This window comes from Thermobia domestica, chromosome 5 (assembly GCF_964235325.1).
Source record: "Thermobia domestica chromosome 5, izTheDome1.hap1.1, whole genome shotgun sequence".
Classification (NCBI taxonomy): domain Eukaryota; kingdom Metazoa; phylum Arthropoda; class Insecta; order Zygentoma; family Lepismatidae; genus Thermobia; species Thermobia domestica.
This window is the reverse complement of record NC_137458.1, coordinates 206,798,272-206,823,073: the sequence shown is the minus strand read 5'-3', so window position 1 is coordinate 206,823,073 and position 24,802 is coordinate 206,798,272. Positions and strand designations below refer to the sequence as shown.

Below are 24,802 nucleotides of genomic sequence, written 5' to 3'. Positions count from 1 at the left end.
ATTTACTGCAACATTTTGTTTTCGATATTTTCGAAGAAATTTTGTTTGCCTGTCGCTTATACTCAGCTTCGTCTGGTCTTACATTCCTACATAACGCAAGGTAGTAATTCTATATTCGTCTTCAATCTTTAAATTAGATTTTGTACTTTCTGCGACCAAGCACTACTAAGAAGGATGTACGTAGAAATTGCTTACACATTTTATGGGAATCGTAGAAATTTCAGTGTTTACATGTACTTTTTTTGTCTATAAATTTGTCTTTCTCATCCTTGATCCGGCGGGAGTTCATGAGGTTGGGATTCCACGTTAAGCTATAGGCCCACATCTCATATAGATTCGCTGCTGAACGGGACGCTAAACTAAAATGAAATGAAATCGAAGATCTTCCACCTTGATTTGGTGAGTTTACTTAAGAATGGCTAATTCGGCTGAAAAAGAAAGTTCAAAGACGAGAATAAAAGCACAGTTCCAAATTTTTGTAGCATTAGATCCCAAAATACTTAATTTTACCTACATATAAAGGCACGATACACTACTTTCAGTTTCTTAGCTGTAGTGTTGCAGTTATGAAAGAACCGAGTGTTGCGGAAACTGCGAATAAGTTTCCAAAGAAAATCAAGGAAATTTCGGAAAGGGCATCACTATCAATAATATCTCAGGAAAATCGTGCAAATGATTCTTTTATACCATGATAACTTCAGAAACCTAAAGAAATTGAAGACCAAGAACTTTCAGAGTTATATAACTGTCTTCACAAGTCAAGCGAAAACCCTCTTTGACGTTTGAACTTGCAAATGTAAAGTTCTGTTAAAGTGCACTTATGAAATTAATAGTAGATTTCCTGTAATTGAGTGCAATTTTCTTATGAATCAGACATAGATAGTTTTGTCAGACATATAGAAATGTACTACAAAAAGATACAAGGAACAAATAAAAAGGAAAAGAAAGGTATAATTTAATGTCAATCAACCGGAAATTTGGCCAGATAAAGAGTCTACCTGTTTTATATCTTCGTCTTCTCAATCTGAAATGGAATTTAAAGACCTTGACTTCGTGCCTAAATTTAAAGAACAAACGTCACCAGAAACTCAGAAGGAAATATGTAAGTCAGAGATATTCCCAATTCCACATCTCAGATGCGAATTAGGTTGTCGGGATTTGCTATTGGATGCGACTCAACTTTCGGAAATGCAACTAAAATTGCTAGTTCTCTGCTAAAAGACTAGCGTGGTTACTGAAGAAGATGTACCGAAAAACACGAGAGAGAGAGAGGGAGAGACAAACAGACAAAACGTTGTGAATTTCGTAGAAAAGCAGTTGATAATATTGTAGAAATTGATCTTAATAATGTTCAGGCTCTACCGATCAACAGCTTGAATCACACCAGAAACTACCGAGAGTAAAATTCAAATGAGCAGTTTCATTTTGATCTCGGTCTTGGTCCATCTTGAGAAGTTGTCTGGTGTGAGTTCCAAGTTACTCTTCTATTCTGGGCTCTTATGTGAGATAGTTGATGATGTATACCTGAGACACGTTCTACATGATCTACGTACAGCACTTCTTTGAGATATTCCCACTGTTAGAAGTGGAGAGTTTGCCTTGACTTTGGCCGATCCACGGAAGAAAGGAAGTGGGAAAATTCGTATCAAAAGGATTTTTATTACGACATTGGACTACGAAAATTAAAGATGTGTTCAACGTTTGGGTCGTTGGGCCGGGCAGAGATGATACTCAACATACATCTACTTTCCTGTGGCCAGTTCTGGATTGTTTCTGGAACGTGTAATATAGGTATGTATCTAGAGACAGGTACAAAAATGTATAATGAAAGGTTTATACAGACATTTATCACTCTTGGTTTCGACAAAAATCAAGAATTAAGATGGCAGAAGCTTTGAAAATGGTATTTAATCAATGTTTGGAACTAGAAGTCTAAAACTTTAGTGCATTAACTATGGTTATACCGTAACTCTAGTTTTAACGAAAATATGGAAGAAATACCCTTAAAAATTTTCTTTTTTAAATACTATTTAGTATGGCCCAAAAATTTGCACCAGTAGCACGTCAAGGTGTTGTCTGATTTCAAACAAATTTTGTACGTTTACTACATACATCTGTACATAACTTTTCCGCATTTGGCTGTTGTCAATTTCGAAAATGTCATTTTCGACCCTTTACTAATACACATTACTCATTCTTTACATATTGCTTCAATATTGGCTATTTATGCAAGTTTGTTAAATTGTAAGCGAACTATTCTTATATTACATTACCTTAGCATCTATCAAAACGTCTTATCTCGAAACGGAAACGAATTTACATTTAACAACTTAAAGATCTAAAATGTTCCTAAGTACAATAGCTTCATGTTTCTCGTTTATAATATACTGTGGGTACGTAGACTATTCAATATTCAATAGCACACCTTTTCCCTTTTTTTCGCCTCATTTTTGTAAATGTTTCTTTCCTTTTCTCCTCTGAAAACCCTGTTAATAATAAGGCATTATAAGCATTAAGGTCTGTCAGAAAAATTTTGTCTTCCGTGTGGTTACAGTCAACAACAAAAATGTCTCCATAGTAAATTACTGCTTTCTTATGCTTAATTCTTAGTTTGGAGCTATAGTTCCTTTCTTTTAAAGCACGAACGATATATGAGAATGTACGTATGTAGAGAGTAATGTAGAATCTGAATTACACTACAAATCAAAAATAACCTTCCGCACCAAGGACGAAAACTTTTCATGAGTTGTTGGAGGTCGCTAATTGTACAAATTAAACGAAATGAAATAAAATTCAAAATGAACTGTCTTTACATACATTTTCTTATGTCTACATTTTCAAAAATTTCTTTGCTCAGAAATAAGAAAAATGCATGTTCAAAAAAAAAAAAACTAAGCAATTTTTACTCATATTTGAGACAAAATGTCTCATTATTTTCAAACGTGTTTTCATTTGTGAGCTCAAGGCAAATTTTCAGGTTCCTATTTATGAGATTTTCTCATTTCTTAAAAATGAGACTGAAATAGTGCATGATTTGTAATATCATAGATGATTTAAAAGTAATGGTAACATTCTTACCGAAACAATATTACTATGATTTACTAGGGTGTAATACTGCTAGGGCTTAATTACTATACAGGAAACGAGATAAAAGATTTCAGTTGTAGCAGAGTGTGAACGCATATCAGTACCCAATAAGGTGATGCGGCGGAGGTGGCGTATGAGTACACCATACTATTACAAGAGTCGAAGAAGTCAACAGCATGTGAAAATAAACATATAGATTTGATCAAACAAGATTCATAGAAGTTATCAGCTGTGTTAATTAAGACTAACAGTGTAATGTAAGTTCATGTAGTTTATTGGTGAAACACTATTGTAGTAATTGAACCGAGTTTACGGTAAGAGCACAGATAAAAAATATATGGATCAATTAATGTAAATACCCCTTTTGTTATGTAGCAATAAATAGAATGGAGAGCCATGTCAATATTTTACACTCTTTCCAATTCGTTATAAAGTGCACGTTTGTGGCATATAGTCACTTTGCGAATTGAATATTTCGTGCAGATTGATTATACGGATCAATATGAAATTCATGAAATACATAATACTTTCTGAATTCACTTTCTGTGCGTTCAGCAATCATTTCTGTGGTGTGCATTTCCATTCCCCGGTGCAGATTTACTTTAAAAGTATTGTTCAAAAACACATACCAACATGTGCTAGATGGTCATTAAAAACCACGAATGCTATAAAGGAGGATTCTGGAAAACCACTGCTTGTACGAAGCAATGATTTATTTTTGTAGGTCACCTGCTTCTTACATTGAGGTGTGCGCTTATATTGCCCGGTGCAGATTCACTTTAGGATGTCTTGTGCATAAACACCGAACAAGCTGTGCTAGTTGGCCACTAAAAAGCACGAATGCTACCTAACCGAATTAGGGCAGGAGTGCAACAGGGGACCCGCGCAAGTTTGCGTCCGTAGGAAGCAGGCGCGTTAGCGAAGGGGAGTATACGCGTAAACGAGGGTTCTGTAAAACCACTGCTTTCACGATAGAAAGCTATATTCTTGTTAAAGTAATTTGCTCCTTACATTCGTCGCAAGTCATATTTCTTTATCAATCTGCCACTACTTACTTTCTGCGTGAATACGTGCATACCAGGTTCGACTTTCACCACGATGCAAAAATACATTTTTGCTCAAGTCATTTGCTTGTTACATTGAGGTGTGCACTTATATTCGCCAGTGCAGATACACTTTAAGAAGTCTTGAGCAAAAAAATAACCAACGTGTGCCTGGTGGCCACAAAAAGGCTCGAATGCTACCTAATCGAGTCAGGGCATGAGCGCAGCAGGATGCCGCGCGGAGTTCTGTCCGTAGAAGGAAGCGCGTCAGCGATGGTGGGTATACTCGTAATTAATGATTCTGGAACACTGCTGCTTGCACGATACAAAGCTATATTTTTATTAAAGTAATTTGCTCGTTACTTTCGTCGCACGTCACATTGTTCTTTGTTAATCAATATTTACCAATATTACTTTCTGGGTGAATAGGTGCATACCATGTTCGACTTTCATTAATATATTTTCGCGTAAATAAACATCTCACAGGTAAGAGCACACTATATTTTGATTACTTACACATTAGTTCATTCATCATCATCATCATCATCATCATAGGTATTCTGCCTTTATTGGCAGGTCACTTGCCGCAGCTGAGAAGCTTCCATGCTCCACGGTCCTCCACTAACCTTTTCGTTTTCGCGTATGATCTTTCTGTTTTAATATCATCCATCAATTGTAGTCTCCTTCGTCCCCTCCCTCTCTTTCCCGCCACCATACCCTCTAGGACGTCCCTCATGACACAATCTCTTCTTAGGCAGTGTCCCAATCAGTTTTTCTTCCTCTTCCTAATTATATCTAAAAGTGTTCTTTTCTCACCCACCATTTCTAACACTCTCTCATTCGTTTTCCGCTCGACCCAACTAATTCTTTCCATTCTTCTCCACACCCACATTTCGAAGGCTTCCAGTCGATTTTCGTCACCTTTACGTAATGTCCACGTTTCCGCCCCATACAGTACAACACTCCACACGAAGAATTTTATGAGTCTTTTTCTCAACTCTTTGTTCAAAGTCCCACGAAACAGACTTTTCTTTCTTTTAAAGGCTTCTTTTGCCATTCCTATCCTTGCTTTTATTTCACGTTCGCATTTCATGTCATTACTAAGAATACTACCCAGGTATCGAAAACTATTCACTTGTTCTATTTTCTACCCTCCTACTTTTATATTTGACACAGACCCCTTGGTTCCAATCACCATGGCTTTTGTCTTTGTAACATTTATTTTCATCCCATATTCTTCAAAGCCCTTTCTAATTTTTTCTAACATTTTATTGATTTTCTTTTCAGATTCTGCAACAAGCGCCATATCGTCTGCAAATCTTATGCATCTAATCATTCTACCTCCTACCGAAATGTCATCATCATCAGGTAGGCTCTTTTTCACTATCTCTTCTAGATAGACATTAAATAGTGTTGGCGAGAGAGAATTAGTTCATTAAAATATTATTAAAAATTTCTTCTATAATTTTACTCGTATAATCAATCTGCACTGAATATTTTTCCCAGGGGGAGAGAGAAATTTCACACATATACTAGAGGTCTGCACGGGCTCGAGCCAAGTCCGCAAGCTTAGCCCCGACCCGACCTGCGGGCCGGGCTCGGGCCTACAAAGCATAGATCACTTCGGGCTCGGGCCGTAAATTTTTAAATACACAACCATATTTCTCGGGCTTTTTCGGGTTAACTTTGTAAAAAAATACTGTACAACGATATTTATACGACTATTCTTTGTGGAGAACTCTTAAAGCACATCTAAGTTTGTAATTTCAAACGCTCACACAAAAATATCTCATCATCATTGTGCAACTGAGAGTAAAAGTGTGTTGTGGAGAGAAAAAAACTAAAAGTAACAGAAATGAACAGACTTAGCTTATCTGTGAGTGAAAGCTTGAGCAGCAGAATATGGATTCCGTTCTTTTTATTCCACAACAATCGACAATGATTGCTTTGGGGACTTTCTGAATGAGTCCAGTACACATCCATTTCATACGATTTTACACACATTGACATGTTGTTTTAAAGATTTGAAGTATTCATGTTTCCATTTCATAAGATGTTATATAAATGAATGGAATTAAATTCAATATTTAGATTAACGTCCCACAACTATGCATCGAGGATACGGGAGACAGAATTTATATAAACTACCAATTTCTTTAGGAAATTCATATAATAAGTAAGTGTAAACGATAACCTTCATTTCGTTGTTCTCTATGAATGATGTAAACTTTTAAAATGCAAAATTAAACCTCCAAATAAATAAATAAACAAATAAAAACGATTTTGAATTAGTTATTAAGTTTCTGTAATTCGGGCTCATTTGATAATCACATGAGCTCGGGCCTAATGGCTAAAACATATTTCGGTCCCGGATCGAGCCTCACATTATAAATTCACGAGCCGGGCCTGGCCGGGCTAAAATTTCCGGCCCGTGTAGACGTCTACTATATACGGCATCTAGTCGTCACACACGTATATAATATAGAGAGAATTTGAAAAGTTATCCCTGCCAGGAATGAAAATTTTCTTTTCCATGGCGACAATTTTTTGTTAGAGGGGGAAATCCCTGGCATCCCCCATTAATTCGCATACTACCTGCGATAGCTCAGTGGTAGAGCGCTCACCTCTGGTGCGTGAGGCTCTTGGTTCGATTCCAGCTCACAGCAAGTGGACTTTGTGGCGGAAAAACATAGTATGCTTAGGATTTGTCGGGAGTCGTCGTTTCTTCCCACTTTCTTCATTCCACTATTTCATTCATTCTCATCATCATCTTCTTTAGCCTACCCGACACAACTGTGCGACATGAAACCCAAAGATGTCTTTTCTTTCTTTTTTTTTTAAATTTAACTTCCCAAGATTGTACTTTAAGGCTAAGAGAGACAGTGATATAGATGGATAATAATGGTGTAGTGAAAATGTGGACGGTCGTTCCTTGGCAGTTTTCCAAAATTTATCTGCTTAATTTTTTTTGGTTTGTTGTAAAAAAAAAGTTTCATTATTTAAAAAAATGTAATATTCTTACGTTGAAATTAAGGTTTAAATGTATTATATTTTAAACAATATATAGCTGTAGATATTTATTTACTATAAATTCTGTATGTAGCTACTAATAGTTTGAATTTTTTTGCATGTTTATATTATGTTTATACCTTTTCCCTTCTCCTTCTCGTATTTAAGAACCCTGTTTCTGTGCAACGTTTCTCGCTTTTGTGAAATACATTTCTCAAAATTTTTGAAAGCGTGTTCCTCAAATTTGGGGTTATAGGCCTATGTCTCATTTCCTCAGATATTCCATTTTCAATTTTAAGAAAAATACATTCTTTTTTTAAATTTGAGAAAGCATTTGCACCCTCAGAGATGAGATAATTCCTCGCATTTGAGTCATTATTTCTCAAAATGATTTGACAAAATCGAAATCCCAACTTTAAGAATGTATTACTCGGTGCACAGATAAGAAAGGGATGTTCTGAAATACGAGGATATTTAATGAACAAACTCCATGGCTCTGGATAAGTAGAGTAACAAATAAAACACAGTTCTGACCAGAGCAGAATGAAATATATTAAAAACTATACTTACAATGTTACAGTTTCAAGGACCTAACGTCCTCTTCATCAGACACAAACACTCTGATGAAGAGGACGTTAGGTCCTTGAAACTGTAACATTGTAAGTATAGTTTTTAATATATTTCATTCTGCTCTGGTCAGAACTGTGTTTTATTTGTTACGAGGATATTTTTTCTCGAATTTAAGAAACCATTTTTAACAGTGTGCATACCCATTCTTATGATCAATACGCACTATTGTAAACTATGATAATTTATTTATTTCCATTTTGAATAGCATTTGAAACTTCCAAAAGAAGGAGAATTTAATGCTGAAACAATCAAATGATAGTATTATAAGCTTAAAGTGCAATTCATACCTATAAGGACAGCTGGAACTTACGAGTGAAATATTGTTAATAAAGGCATGAGAAATTTCCTTCTAATTCATTATAAAAATATATATTACAAATTATACCTGTATCTACAAGTACAACCTTTATCATTGAACTTGATTTTTTTTTTTTTTTGCTTTATATAAAGTGGTTTTAGCCGTCCTCACGGGTTTAGTGGCTAGCGTGCGTGCCTTTGATGCACGGGATCCCCGGTTCGATTCCAGGTGGTAGAGGTTTGAAATTTGAACACATTACGGGTTCACCTTAAACTTCAGGTCCATTTCTCATATAGCTTCGGTACTAAATGGGACGCTATTGAGCCTTTTGGCATAAGATGGCATTACTGTCCCATCTCAGGGTATATGAATTACAGCGAGCCAGTCCTAACGTCTTTTGACAGCAGACAGTTGAAGCTAGTAGATGTGCAGAAAGTTCTAGAATTCTTATAATCCAAACGTAAAGATAAGCTAACTTTCCGCAAAACTGCGCCACATTTTATAATTTTATTTCGATATTGGCTCGAATAGAGCGCAGGCCTGTGAAGAAATTTGTCTATTTGGAGCCAAAAGATGGTTCAATCACTTTCATTTTGGAAATTTCCATATCCAAGATGCTCCTTACAGTGAAAACCAAACAAAGAAAAAGTAGAGAAGTGGAGCAAACGGGCTAAAATCAACCAAGACTGGCATGTAAGCAGTCATTACATAGCCAATGATGAAAATAGTCATAATCAAACAGTGTTAAGCCATTTGGAGAAAATCATCTAGGTAACGATCTCGAGCTATTTCTGAAGCGGTTGATCACAAGTGATAAAAAATGAATAATTAACCCACGACAACAATGTGTGTAAAAGACTGTGATCAATGGAAAGTGAGAAAATCTACACAGTCTTTTGTGGCAAAACCCAGGACGGTTATGCTGTGCATGTGATCTGATTGAAAGAGCATCGTGCATCACGAGTTGCTGCTTCCGGGTGAAACGATAAATTCGGACCTGTACTGTTGTTTAGCGCAAGTGTACGTAGTAAATCAAATGAAATGCCCGGAATTGGTCAACAGAAAGACTGTCGTACACCAAACTGACAAAACCAGACGAAATACATATTTAATTACTCTCACAAAATGAGATAACTCGGCTGGAAATTTTCATGCATCCATCATATATCCCAGACTTGTCACCATCAGACTTTTATTTGTTTATGACTCTACAGAGCTCCTTGAATAGTGTTAAGTTAGTTTTATAAGAGGCTTGTGAAAAGAACGTGTCACAATTTTTTGACCAGGGGCCACAGAAGTTCTATAGGGACGGGATTATGGTGTTACTGAAAAAATGGCAGATGGTCACTGAATGAAATAGTGCGTATGTGGTTTCATAATATTATTTTTAAATCACAATAAATGTATTCTCAATTTTGACCTCCAAATAGAATAATAGATAGTTGAGTCGTATATCAAGCGAGCTTCGTTTTATTAAAAAATCTCGTTATCTGTTGCTATTGAGAGAGATAGAACGGGCAATAAATCCTATTATAGTAAGTTACGTGTTATGAAACGGGTCCGTCAGGTGTTGCTGTTGGCTGAGACGGCATGGTAAATCGAATCGAAAAAATCAAGTAAGTTAAGTTCTGTGAAATAACTGTTGATCCGTCGGATATTACTGTTGGCAGAGAGAGTGGATATTTGAATCGTATATCAAGTGAGTTAGTTTTATAAAACAGTTCCGTGATGTATTTGAATAACAGAGACAGAAATTATAACTGAATCTGTATCAAGTAAGTCACCTTTTGTGATACGAGCTCTGCCAGGTATTGGTATTGGCAGAGATATAATGACTTATTGAATTATAAATCAAGTTAATCGCATATTAAGTGTCAGTTGTGAGTTAATCTATATGATTTGCCATGTCTCGCTACTCACCACGACACCCTATAATCTACCCAACATCAAACCACTTCAACTGCACAACGTAGTATTGGAATATCATACAACCAGTCCTCTACTTCCTGGATTATCGAGACAATGCATCCTGAGACAGCATCAATTTAGCAGTTGTTTGGCGGACTGAACCCTTTTAATAATACGTACGGTCTTTATCGTTTTATTACCTTTCTTTTCAGTCGGTGCTTAGTGACTCACTAATGTTTAGATATATTTGTGGATTAAGTCTATAGTTACATATATAAACATCTTTCTTTGTAAGGTTTAGCGTGTTCAGAGCATGTCCTCAAGTAATGCGATGTAGAGCCCCCGAAAAGATTTATGTAAGGAATTTAATACTCTTGAGATGAAGCATTATACTGTAGAGTAATAACTTTTGTCTGTCACTAGGATCTTAGCACAGTATTTTTATGGAAGAAAAAAAATAGACTAGATCCTTAATAATCTCAAGTGGAACATATGTTATAAAACAGCCATATGCAAATCATCAATGCATACAATACTCTAATTGTACAGCTGCACTATTTAATACTTAATAATGGTGATATCAGGAATTTTTATTGGAGATAAGCCAACTTGTAGACAAACACAAACGCATTTTTAACGATATATTTAAAATAAACTACTGTTTTTTAAAGTTAGAAAATGCTATGTCCGTCTGTCTGTTCATTTATCTGTTTCTCGGCAGGTATCAGAACAAAAATGTTGGGCGTTAACGAGAAGCGATGTTTAACGAATCGATTCAACGTCCTTAGAAGGGATAAAAGTGGGGCTGAACGCGGGGGACGCCGTTACTCCACTTTCAGAAAATATCCACGGCGTTCCTCCACTTCCTAAAAAAAAAAAATACCATGGGCAAAGATAAGTACGGGGAATGGCGTGACGTTATGCGTCCTCTTACCTTTCCAGATCCACTTTTACCTCTGCCTAAGAAGATGTTCCATCTCCTTCATTAACCCTGTAATCAGAACGGAAGTGGTATAGAAAACAACCATTTCGGTTTCAATGTTGATCGCAAGAGAGAAAAGAGAAGCAGTAATAGATAGCGACAAGAGGCTCTTTAAAATTGATTCAGCGTCGCAACAAAAAAAAATCATCTCTACCGTGTCTGTTTACTAAAACCGGAAATGGTAGAAATTTACTATTTTTTCCAGTTTCAATATTAATCTCCACAAAGCAAAAAACGGTTGGAAACAGCGGGAAATGGCTTTCTGATATAGAATCAACGATTCAAAAATAGTGAAACGAAATTTACACCCCACTTTCCTTATCCTTATTAACAAATATCACAAACGTAAGCGTCTTTATCGCACTCAAAGCACTGTTCACAAAATTTATGGCCGGAAATAATTTACTTCATTTAGTTATTAGATAATGAAAAATTCTGTGGCATGGTAGGTTTTTATTGAAATTTTAAAATTTTACAAAGCCTAAGGGAAGAAATTATGGAATATCTACAAGGTGAAATGGTTTATAGCCATCTACCATACCATTTTTTTTATTTTCATATGTTGCACAGACAAAATTCGACAAGCATGCCAATAATTAAGTCGTTGCTTTGAAACTTAACACTGGACTTTAAAACTACACTAAAGTTGAACATTGAGTGGAAAAGTAAATTCATTAAAATTAAATAATGCAGAAGTGTCTATAAAAGTGTCTGACGTATTCATACTTGATTTTTTTCTCACTGCAGTACTTTTACAATATGATGCATGCACTGTCATCATAGAAATAGTTATGACGATCTTGACGACCACCGTAAGAATGCAATATATAGAAGAGCAGATACACTGTTATTCAATAACCTCTTCAGTTTATCTTTATTTTTATTATTTTTTTTCTCATGCATGATTCTACCAGATAATTCAAATGGATGACGATAATGAACTGATATTAAATGAACAAAATATCTTAATATGATTGTCTTTAAGATATAAAATACAATAAAGTTTTTTAGTAGTATTTTAATGTTAAAACTGTAATATAAAAATTTTAAAAAAGTAAATACACACAATATTTGCTGAGCAAAACCATTATTCATTAAAAATTTCATTTTCAATAATATTAAATACTTATAGTAAAAAATAATAAAATACAACAAATACGACATAAAATACAATAAAATATGGCAATAGGGAAATCGGCTTTTTACAATTAAGAACACAACATGTCAAGAAAATAATTCGTAAATACATTTTGATACTAGTTGCATACACTTTGTCATAATCGAGTAGCCTTTTCCTTATATATGAGATGAGAAGGTAGAGAAACAACAGACAATATTAATGATGTAAAGAAAAAAAGCTAAACGTTTAAATGTTGGCAGGCATCGACACACTTCATTCAGGTCTACGTGAACAAAATTGTCAAAAGAAACCTCTGGAAACTTCCAAGAATAGTAACTATGGTACCTGATTTGGGGGAATGAATCGAATTATTGTGATGGATAGTTCTCCTTCAGGGACAGGGAGAACCAGTGATGCGTGCAATGAAACACTGATACTAATTAGGAGCGAGACATATAAAAGCGGAATGCGACGGCGTTCATCGCCAAACAAGAGAAGCTCCTATGTTCAAAACATCCACATTCACTCCTATGATTGTATTGTGTTATGTTGGGCGATTAATTGAACAATTGCAGTATTGAATGTACAATTTCAAAGTTTCATGTAAAAAAAGACACTAAAAAACGCCCGTTATAACTAATTAATTATTTATGGACAATACTATATAAGTTTATAGAGAAATAGACAAATAAACGGATATATGGACATAACCGTTCTCTAAGGCTTCTCCATAGTTAGTTTGAAAGTATAATAGTTTCTTTTAAACATATATAGATCTTGGTTTGTCTGTAAATTGACTTACCTCCAATGAATTCCTGATATCATCATTATCAAGTATTAATTAATGCAACTGCACAATTATAGTACAGCAATACAATTTGAGTACTATGAGGATTGATGATTTGGTATCCTACTGTTATCATAACATATTCCACAAGAAATTATTAGGGACCTTCTCTATTTTATTTTCTGTTGCTGCAGAATTACTATATTAAGATGCTAGTGACAGATAAAAGTTATTACTCTACAGCATAAGGCTACATCTCAAGAGCATCAAATTCCTTACATAAATAAGGGCCGCGGTGGCTCAGTGGTAGAGCGTTCACCTCTGGTGCTTGGGGTCCCTGTTCGATCCCAGCTCCCGCCAAGTGAACCTTGTGGTGAACAAAAACCGTGTGCGTGGGTTTCCTCGGGGTTCTCCCGTTTCCTCCCACTTTCCTCATTCCACCATTTCATTCATTTATCATCATCACCGTCTCCTTTAGCTAACCAGCATAACCGTGAGACGTAAAACTCAAAAATTTCATTTCATTTTTTTTCCTTACATAAATATTTTCGAAAACGTTACATCGCATTACGTGAGGACATGCTCTGGACACATTACACCTTGCTGAGAAAGAACCTTAAAACTACAGACTTAATGGTGAATGAAAGTCTGTATAAGGAAAGTAATGTCAACGGCTTTCGACTCGTGAACTTTGCAAAACCCAAAAGCACTATTGTAAAAAGTACAAAATTTCCACATTGCGACGTTGTTAAATATACGAGATTGGGTCTCACCAGATCACATAATCAAGTTGATAATGTTTTAATAGATAGAAGAAGACAGTCTATCATAATTGATGTTTGGACGTTCAGAGGAGTTGATTGTGACAATGACCACTACCTGATAGCAGCAATAATAAGAGAGAGATTATCGTTGAATAAAGGAAGTATTCAACATCTGAAAACGGAGAGATTTAAGTTAAAGAAATTAGAGGAAAGACAGGTGAGAGGGGAATACTACATTGAACTGTAGAATAGATTCTCGGTTTTAGAAAGATCGGAGTAAACTATTGTTCAGTATATTTGAGTTGAAATTAGAGATGGCATTAAAATTTCAGCAAAACAAAAACTGGGACACGCGAAAATATATAGGAACAAACCATGGTTCGACCAAGAATGCTGTAAACTAGTAGAGAAGAGAAAGCAGGCAAAACTGCGATGGCTACAAAATCCCAGCGATATAACTACACAAAATTTCGTTGATATCAGGCAGGAAACTTTCAATTATTTTACAACAAAGAAACGCTGCTAAAATTAATGAACTTCAAGATAGTAATAAGAACAAAAACAGTAGAGACATGCAAGACCGAGACACTTGTACTCGTCACTATACGAAATCATATAAGATCTTTGGGTAGATAATATATACAAGTATAGTGCACAATTTTTCTAATGCTAGGATTGATTTAATTATTTTCTTATGAACACTAGTTTCGACATCACCGTGGGATGAAGAAAATGTAGTTTGAGGTTTTAAATGGGACTTGTTCTATGTTTAAACAAACTAACCTCTAAATTTCAAATATATATTCAGATCAATACTATAAGGTATAATCGTGCCCTGCTCTTCTTATTCAAATTATCCGTGACATTTATTGGCATCCTGCTTTACACACTGTAACTTCATTCACGTCTGATGCCCTCGGCAAATACTATCGTTTACTCAATAGCTGCATAATTGCATTATTTACGGACACATTACAATAATTCTTTAATCAATATTTACATCTAGACTAATTTCAAAACAATGCATCTTACAACGTAAGTATATTTACTTTTATTAAACATTTAAATCTAATTAGTAATACTTCAATTGCTATGTCCTTGGCCTATAATTACAATACAACGGGATTATTAAAACAGCAAATGATAAAAATTGAGCGTACAAGTGCTACTATATATATACCGACAATTGTCATAAGCGAAGGTTAACAAACAATGATTAGTAAGTGTTTGAATCTTTTCTGAATGTAAGAAGGCCATTTAGATTCAGCCGTAATCACAATCACGCACCGATAAACAAAAGAATCATTCTATAATTTATGTCTTTTAAGTTTCGGTAAAATAGTCCATCAGTTGACGGATATAGAAAAGTCAATTGTGTCACATTTGGGAAAAGGTTGTGATGTTAAGAGATATTACACCTCTTAGCGTCTTATCTTTGGATAAAACAAAATGTCATATAAATTAAATTGGTTTATTTGTACCTTGTGCAGATGCAGGTATGTTTATCGTTACCATGTTACCACTTCGAAGTTCCCATATTAAGTGTTCTGCATCAGTGCTGTGCCTATCTCCATCAGCTGCTACGTGCACCGTATATGACTTTCTGTTATGTTGACTATCTGAACTTCGAATCTTATAAAGGTCCTTCTTGGTAACTGACAGCTATTTTTCTAGAGTGGTTGTGGGCTTCGAACTGATATCATATCCTGTATTATCTAACAGCTCCTGGCTACACAGTCACTCGTTACTTACACATAATCACTTCGAAAATGCACGGTACGTGCGTGTGTGATAATGTTAATAGCTAAGTTTATTCTATATAAACAATAAGATAGGAAAAAATATTTGATATAGAACAATATCGTCGTTACAAGTAACCTGATTACTCAGCAATGAAGTTAGTAACCAAGCTATACATGATTACTATTGCAAGTTCACATCATGAAATAAATGCGAAAGGTAGTAGATGTGTGTAAAATGCTTTGTCCCCTGTTTTCACTCGCGAACGCAGAATTGCAACTAACTTTAGCGTTTTTTTTTTAAGTATCTTGTCCGTCTTTCGTTGTTCATAGATTTCTTAGTACGTTAAAAATTTCATTTCTCATTTGTTTTCGTGGGTATTGCTCTCAATTCTAGAAAAATCGATTGATGTATAATCGTCTTCTCTAATGGCGAATATATCTGACACGGGAGGGTCCCACAAGTTGTCGCTAAAATCTGATTGCCATATAGCACATCTGATAGAGCATCATGAGAAATGAAAATGAGCGAAATTTAAGGTGCTATGGACCAGAAGGATACGAGCTAGGGGGCTTCAAAATTTGAATATCCGAAATATTATATCATGGAATTATGTACGTTTAACGTAAATATCTTGAAAGCCGTTAAAACAATCAAAACAAAAGTTGCCCAATATAATGAGAACAAAATGCTCTATCGAAGACCACAAACAGTGTTGCCATAGGTGAAGTGGTGTTGCCAACTCAGCATAAAAATATTTTGTCTGAAATAGCACCATATACAAGTGTGCTCAGATAAATGCACTATTATCACTAAACATAACAGTGAAGTGTAGTAGTAGAGTGTAGCACACGATTGGAGCTACGTGTGCTGAAAATGTACAATAGAGAAATCTGATATATGGCAACAAAGGGTAATAAAGGAATGCACTAGAAACAAATGAGGATTTTGCATTCTACTTCTGCAGCCCCGCTGAATAAGCAGACAACTCGCGAAAACGAAATTATACACGCAAGGAAAGAAGCACGTGTTTTCAAATTCTGTAAATTGGATCTCGATTATCTTATCAATATTTGGAAGAGTACTTTCTTGGTTTCTGTCTTTCGTGTTAAGTGACATATTCTTTTACTTCCTCTCCTACATACAATATGATTATGTTTGTACACTGTAATATTACCATATTCACATTGGAAATATAATTGAGGCGCCTAGTACCGGTATCAAAGGCGCCAAATCAAATCTTTTACCGAAATTGAGTTGAGTTGAGTTGATTTTGGTTTAGCATCCCTTTCAGCAGCGAGGCTATGTGAGACGTGGACCTACTGATTAACGTGGAATCCAAACCACATGAGCTCCCGCCGGGAATCGAACCCGGGTCTTCCACGCCAAAGGCGCGTACGCTATTTACCGAAATTGAGTTATATCTCGCTTGTTATATGTTTGATCTAAAGGAATTCCATGAAAACATGATTTTGTTTAAAAGCTTAATATTTCATGCAAAAAATCTAGTTCAAATATGTGCCTTTGTAAGCGTGTATATGGAGTTTCACTGCACGTTTTGCAAGACAACTCGAAACTAAGTGAAATGTATGTGGCGGATTTTGATACTAGGCGCCTCAATTATTTTATTACTACCTCATTTCGTTTTTAGTCGGCCCGGATAGCAGTGTGGTCTGGAACGCTAGACAGCCGACATGTTAGGGGTCGAGGGTTCCAATCTAGCCTTGGACATGTTTTTGTTGCACTTTTCACCTTACATTTCATTGTTATCCTCTTTCACACTGGTTCGGACCCCACTTTACACTATAGGTCCCGTCCTATATAGCTTCGGAGCTGACACAGGACGTAAAATGGCATCACTCAATTTCATTTTTCAAATCCATCAATATTTAGTGACACTGCTGACAGTTTGCTATGCTATACTATCGGTGTTATGCATTTGAAATAAATTCACAGTATGAGACTCAGATTCCTTTATTACCATCTGTTGCCACATATCAGACTTCTCTATTGTACATTTTCAGCACAGTGTGCAACATTGTACCACTACACTTCATTGTTATATTTAGTGGTAATAGTGTATTTTAAATCTGTGCACACTTGTGTATGGTGCTATTTCAAACAAAATATTTTATGCTGAGTTGGCAACACTACATCATCTATGGCAACACTGTTTATGGTTTTCGATAGGGCATTTTGTTCTCATTACATTGTGCAACTTTTGTTTTGATTGCTTTAACAGTTTCAAGATATTTACGTTAAACGTACATAATTCCATGATAATTTTTCGGATATTCAAATTTTGAAGCCCCCTAGCTTGTACCCTTCTGGTCCATAGCACCTTAAATTTTGCTCATTTTCATTTCTCATGATGCTCTATCAGATGTGCTATGTGGTAATCAGATTTTAGCGACAACTTGCAGGACCCTTCTGTGTGAGATATGTCATTACAAAATTGCATATGTTCGTCAAAATCTTGACAGGCCTTCTTGACGACAATCTGTCTAGCGTGTGTGGAATAGCCATTCCACAGTGTTAACTTCGCGGAGGATTGCTTCTCAAATATAATTAAACTGTATTATAACTGTAGTGCGAAAGAAGCTGCCTGCGTGCGGTCAACCAGGGAGGTTGCCTTCTCAAAATTCCGTTGGCTTTCTTGCCACAAAAGAACACAACGCAGAGAGAAATAGAATGAAAAACCAACATGCCGTTTAAAAATATTGATGAAGTAGAACAACTACAATTTTGAATATCACAAATAAATAAATAAATAAATAACGGAGTAACTGTTATAAATTTACTGTTTAATATCAACAAATGATCTACTACTATCTACTAAGCAAAAGTTGTTTTAAAAATGGTTACAGTATCAATGGAACTTAGACAAGAACGATTTGGGTATTTCACTTGATGTTAAACTAAGATTTTATCTGCATTTGAAATACTTAATTTCTGAATCGCCTTGGTTTCATTATAAGAACGACGAAACCTGTGACTAACATTTCTGCAATCAAAATGTCGTATTACACATTTTTAGGTAGTAAATTGGAATATACTTTTAAATCTAGATACCTTATTTCCAAGTTATTTTGTTAATATGAAACGTATTCAATATAAGTTTCGGGGGCCGCGGTGGCTCGGTGGTAGAGCGTTCACCTCTGGTGCTAGGGGTCTCGGGTTCAAACCCTGCTCCCGCCAAGTGAACTTTGTGGTGGACAAACACCGCGTGCGTGGGTTTTCTCGGGGTTCTCCCGTTTCCTCCCACTTTCTTCATTCCACCAATTTATTCATCTCTCATCATCACCGTGTCCTTTAGCCTAACCGGCATAACCGTGGGACGTAAAACTCAAAAATTTCATTTCATTTTCAATATAAGTTTCTTTGTTATTTGTATTTTAAAAAGAACAATAAAACGTTTAAAATAGATAGGATATGTTACTGGAATTTTTTATTGCTACGCTAATTACACTTAGATTGTATGCTCAAAACATTCTGTTGTGTAAAATTATTATTTGGTTGATGTACAAGACTTTGTGCAATATGTTAAACTAAATGTAAAATTGTGTGAAAGCAGATCAAATACTATTCAACATCAATTAGATTATGCAATCTTCACAATCAATTAATTGTTAAGGGGGAAAATATGGCCTTTTCTCTTTGCGTATATATATATATATATATATATATATATATATATATATATATATATATATATATATATGTATACACTATACACAGGGCTGGATTAAGAGAGGAGCTTAAGGGGTCTATAGCCCCGGGCCTCCAGATGGGTTAATCTTGCCCTATATTTATTTATTTATTTATTTATCTATCTATCTATCTATCTATCTATCTATATATATATATATATATATATATATATATATATATATATATATATATATATACATAATTCTTAACACTTTCGACCCTAAGCTCGGATTAACTTATTAATATTGTATTAATTGCACCTAACACTAGCAGTAAATGTTGTATTAAGCATAAAATAGTGTTCAAAGATTTATTTGTCATGTACTTTTCATGTCTATCTACTGTATTATCTACACCTGATACAGCACAGTGAGCGGACAGCTTCTATGTAAGTTCAGAAACGAAAATGTTAATTGAAATTTTCAATGTATAGCTACGTGCGTGCTTTGCAACCTAAAATATATTTCATGTTATTATTGTATCTCCATCATTACCTCGTCATTTTTCATATACTCATACTTCATTTGCACTTGAGGCCGCGGTGGCTTAGTGGTAGAGCGTTCACCTGTGGTGCTTGGGGTCCCTCGTTTGTTCCCAGCCCGCGCCAAGTGCACTTTGTGGTGGACAAACACCGTGTGCGTGGGCTTTCTCGAGGTTCTCCCACTTTCTTCATTTCACCATTTCATTCACTTTTCATCATCACCGTCTCCTTTAGCCTAGCAGGCATATTCGTGGGACGTAAAACTCAAAGATTTCATTTTTTCATTTGCACTTGTTATTGTTTCTTTGCCTTGCAATTTATCATTACGTATTCTTTTGTCGATAAATTGATATATTGGGTATAATGATAAATGAAATATACTGTTATGTCAAGGGCTTTGACATAATAAATAAATAAGTAAACAAATTATGCTTTCTGAAAGTGATTCTCTTGAGTTCGATTCTCGGTAGGTTAATATTATTTGGATGCAAAGATAACTTTCAGTGTTTTTTTCATATTGCACCAGTGGTTTATTTTTGTATATCTTCTAGATGCTTGTGACAGTACTTATGGAGATGTGTGCTTTATTTGAAGTAATTAGCAAGATTTAATTTACGAAAAAAAGTAGCAATCTTCCTGATTACTAACTTGCAAGTATCTCTTGCACGGTTGCTTCTGTTTTTGTGGCTCGGAATGGTGGGGCCTCAAACCGTTAAATTGGGTAGAATATTGAATAAATTACTATCTGAATGAATGAAATATTAGGTAAACAAATAGTTCATTTCTGTCCTATAACGTCTTTATATTTTGAGAATTATATATATTATATATTCTGAGAATTAGTGTATTTGTTTGACACTGTGCTATTGAAGAAGCAATGGTTTCAATTGTAAATTTCGTTGCTTACTGAATATTACTCTTGTTTGTTTCCTAGGACAAAAGCAATGTACACAAAAATATTCCACTAAGCAAACTTACAATCCCAGCTGGGGATTTATATTCAATTATTGATCCAGAATTTCGAAACTCCAGAGACGTTTTTTTAATTAAGGCGTGAAAGCGACAGCATGCAGCGACAACAGTTTTTATTAAGCTTTAGGTTTTGAAAAAAAGAACTAAACAACACGTGTTGAATTTATATTAGAATGATAAATCACTGTTTACAAAGATGTTATTTCAATAGAGTATCCGCTACATCCATATATCATAATACGGGATAGTGCGCACAGTTTGCAGATAGCCTCAGACTACTCAACTACGCTAGACGGTATTTTCATATTGTTTTGATATGTTTCAGATTGAAAAAAGTAGAGAGAACATATGCACACAAGTTACACTAGTACTTTTCAGTTTAGCATTTAATTCCATTCCATTCGACCTGAGACCAGGGTTGCCAATTTAGTTTACTTCAAACTAGATTTAGACTACAGCTGATTGTCAATAATCCAAGTCAACTCAAAAAGATTCGTGCCTAACAAATGAGAATTCCGTTCTTATGTGCAGTCGATGTTTCTGACAGATGTTCTTAATAAAACCCTGTCCCGGAATTCTAACCATGTTAGATCTTTCTCTCTAAAATTGTTTATTAAACTTATTTCATTCTTCCTGATCGCTCCAGTCAAATTCTGATTGTTTCTAAGACTTTTTCTTTGCTTTTGTTTTCACTCATATGTTGCACATGTTTTGAAGTAACATATGATGCACTTATATGTTACTTCGTGGAATATTTTGCCTTCCTTCTTGCGAAATGCGAATGCCTTGTACGGATATCTTAGTATCTTAGTGAACAACCCCCATTCCATTCTCTTCTGTACTTCAAATACCAAAAGAACGCTTAAACGCGTGCTTGTTCCTAATAATTTTAAATGAAAAGTCCAAACACCAAATTTCATGTAACATATCTTAAGGGATTCCGAAATGTGGACATCTCATTGTAATGATTGCAACTCCCTTCTCATTTCACTTCTTTTATACCGAATCACTCAGCATTTTTCTTTCCTTCTAGGTAAGATTATTAAAAAAGAAGAAGAAAAACCCGCTGAAATACGTATTTAATTATTTTAAGTGAAAACCCTAAATACAAAGTTCGTGTCTTTGGACTTAAGTACTTCTGCAATCTCATTTCTCTTTCCTTCCCTTCTGTCAAATATATTTTTTTTAAAGTGCTGAAACATATCTTTCATTATTTTACATAAAAAGGCCGAATATCAAATTTCATGTCTAACTTTAAGAGATTCCGAGATGAGGACATGCCATTAGAATAATTGTAACCCACATTTTACCCCTTCTACGTCGAGTTTCCAAAAAAAAAAAAAAAAAAAAAAAATCCTTTGTTAGTGACATCATACGTTCCGTCCAAGTTTGAGGTTCTAGTCTAAGCAATTTTCCCTGGCTGTTGATCAGTCAGTCAGGACTTTGTTCAATGTGGATATTAAGTAAGTTTTAGGTCTGAGAGTTCGATTGAAAGAATAAGTGCTAAAATAAATAAACAAATTAAAGATATTTGTTTCTATAAAAGCCATATTAGGGGCACTTCGGAGACTAGACTGAGGCAAAATCATACAAAAAGTTTCCTGCTAAATATGATGCGAGATAAGCAGTATTAGTCAAAGTAAGTAGAAAATAAAATAGTTTTGATATAAGCAAAATCAATATGTCAAAGATTCAGTACACAGTTTAAAAGTAGTACTACAACGCTACATTTTGAAAGTCTCAATAATTAATTGTTTTAAGAACAATATAATTTACCTATGTTATATTTGTACAGAATCTCTAAAATTAAAAATTACCTTTTCTCGCATAATCCAAGTTTTTGATGACCCGAGGTTGCCATGGTCCCATCCAACTCGCATACCGAACTCTACTGTATATGCTTCACTAGTCGGCGGCGAAAAATTTTGTGTTCGAATTTATCTCTGTACTATAGTCAAATATGTTATCTTATTTGAGGTACTACTTGATTAATTTGTTGATTTTAAATTTAACGCCCCTTCTCAGTACCGAACCTATTTGATACATAAATCTACATCTTAACTTGGGAACCGAATTACATATGCTCCTACCAAAAGTTGAACCCTTGATCTTCCATGTGAAAAATGTGAATGTTAACCATGCAGCCAGGAGAAAGTTTAACTGTAGTACTGTGTTGCGTGATTTTTTCCTGCGTATTCCAGTTCTATCGGGTTAATTTAGAAATATCTACGTTATCACAGGCACAATCATCCATCTCATGAACGCGAGTCTCAGGTAAAAGAAGAAAGTAGCGAATGGGATGCTAGGGAAAATAAATCTTGCCACTTCATTACCAACCATCTCTGAGGTCCTTTTATATTGTCAGTGTCAAATTCTATTAAATACCGGTTTCCTGCAGACAACTTCTATGTTTGTGTTTTCATTTTGTATGTTCATGATTAGGAAAGAAGCAATTATATATATGAGATGTTCTAAAAATGGCGTCCATGAACCACAAAGCACTATTCTACAAGTCAAAATAAAGCGATCTTTCGAGTCCTCGTCTGGAGACACAAAATGCACTATATGGCAACGTCGGATATAAAGAACCATAGAGTAAATCTACCAATCCATCAAATAATTCCATCGATTTTTTCCAGATGACAATTAAAGTCGATATAGATCGACACTACCATCACTTGTTAGTGTAGAAATCAATGTAACTGTTTGATGCATTCGTAGAGTAATGCTATTGGCTCCGAGTTAATCTGCGACGTTGCCACATAGTGAAAATTTGATTCGGCATAGCGGCTGGAGGAGGCCAAGAAGGATATACCATATAACATTTTCGCTTGTTCTATAGGTCACAATTAACATTTCCTTTTTCCAAGGCCTAAAATAAAATAAGAGCAGTGTAGGCAAGGTGTATTGAGTGGTAATTTTCAAATAAAGTTAAAAGGAATTCATTTTGAATTCCGATCTAACAAGGTCCCTGAATATTGTATAGGCAACCATGTAGAATAGGTATTAAGCATTTCTCTATTTCTCTTAATGATATGCATTGCAAAATAACCTATAGAATTGCATTTAATTCACTTCGAGCTCATTCCTAGCGGTCGAACCATTAATACCGATTTTTATTCCGAACAGTTGTACCAGTTCCGAACAGTTGATCAGTCATAGCTCAGTTATATGCTGCGCTATGCCAAAAATATACTGCTTTGGTGAACCGAAAGCGCGTCCTGCTGCAAGAAGATAAGGTAAAACCAGACACAGTTCGAAAGACGCAACAAAAATTAAGGAAGTTGATGGGATCGAACTGAACCAAATATAAATAGTTCTGATATTGCTCCTTTGGATTACTACCTCTTTCGACCCATGACGCACTTCTTGAAATCACGATGCTTCACCAAAAACCAGGAGGTGGAAACAGTAGTCTTCTTTGCCTTTAAGGACAAGATGTGATATCGAAGTGGAATTGAACAATTAGCAGGAAGGGGCCTAAAGACAATCCAACACGAGGGAATATACCTTGAATGTTAACCAGTTTTCATTGTACTGGAATAAATACAGGTAAGTTGGGTACCTAAATATTCCAAGATTTATGACTTAGTCTTATACAAGAAACATACAAATAGAACAACAACTGCATATTAAAATTCGATTATAATTCAAAATGAAGGTTACACACGTATACAACTGTAAGCGATAAGCAGCAATAATCAAAAGACTTTTTGCAAACTGGGAATTAGTTAGGTGGCGCTGGAAAGATGATGTGATCAAGGGGCGTCGTTATGTTAGAAAGTATGTTTTAGTGCAATCCTGTATATCTTTATGTTGGAAGTTTCACTTTTAATATTTCTATATCGCTGCCAAATATTTTGTTAGTACATTAAATGCAACACACACACACTTAAAACTCACAGTGCACGGAACGAAGATTTGAAGTATAGACATTCGTCACATATTTTCTTGAATAAAATAAGGTAATTTAATTACTTGTCCATCATAATAGGTTGATGTTGATTTAAAAATAGAAATTAAGGTATCGAGCTATTTGCAACAAAAATGTGTAACGGTATCTATCAATCAAATGAATGTATGGTAAACACTGAAAACAATGTAGAAATTGACATATTCACAATCATTACAGGTATTTTAATTCAGTTTCATTTGTCATATGACCAAACTTCGGATGCAATGCAACTAAACACTAAAAATTGCTTAAAATGTGCACTAAAGCATGCAATAAAGTAATATATATATATATATATATATATATATATATATA

At 35.0% G+C, this 24,802-nt stretch overlaps 1 protein-coding gene and 1 long non-coding RNA gene across 2 annotated transcripts in view; one reads left to right on the top strand and one right to left on the bottom strand.

The window, feature by feature from the left end:
* LOC145686369 (uncharacterized) overlaps positions 1-24,802 on the top strand; it is a 686,556-nt gene that overhangs the window by 53,340 nt on the left and 608,414 nt on the right. The window contains exon 2 of the long non-coding RNA XR_014131597.1: positions 5,418-5,498. This is a non-coding gene — a long non-coding RNA (uncharacterized LOC145686369). The remainder of the gene's footprint in view (positions 1-5,417; positions 5,499-24,802) is intronic.
* LOC145686367 (follistatin-related protein 5-like) overlaps positions 1-24,802 on the bottom strand; it is a 690,843-nt gene that overhangs the window by 247,073 nt on the left and 418,968 nt on the right. The gene's annotated exons all lie outside the window — the stretch shown is intronic.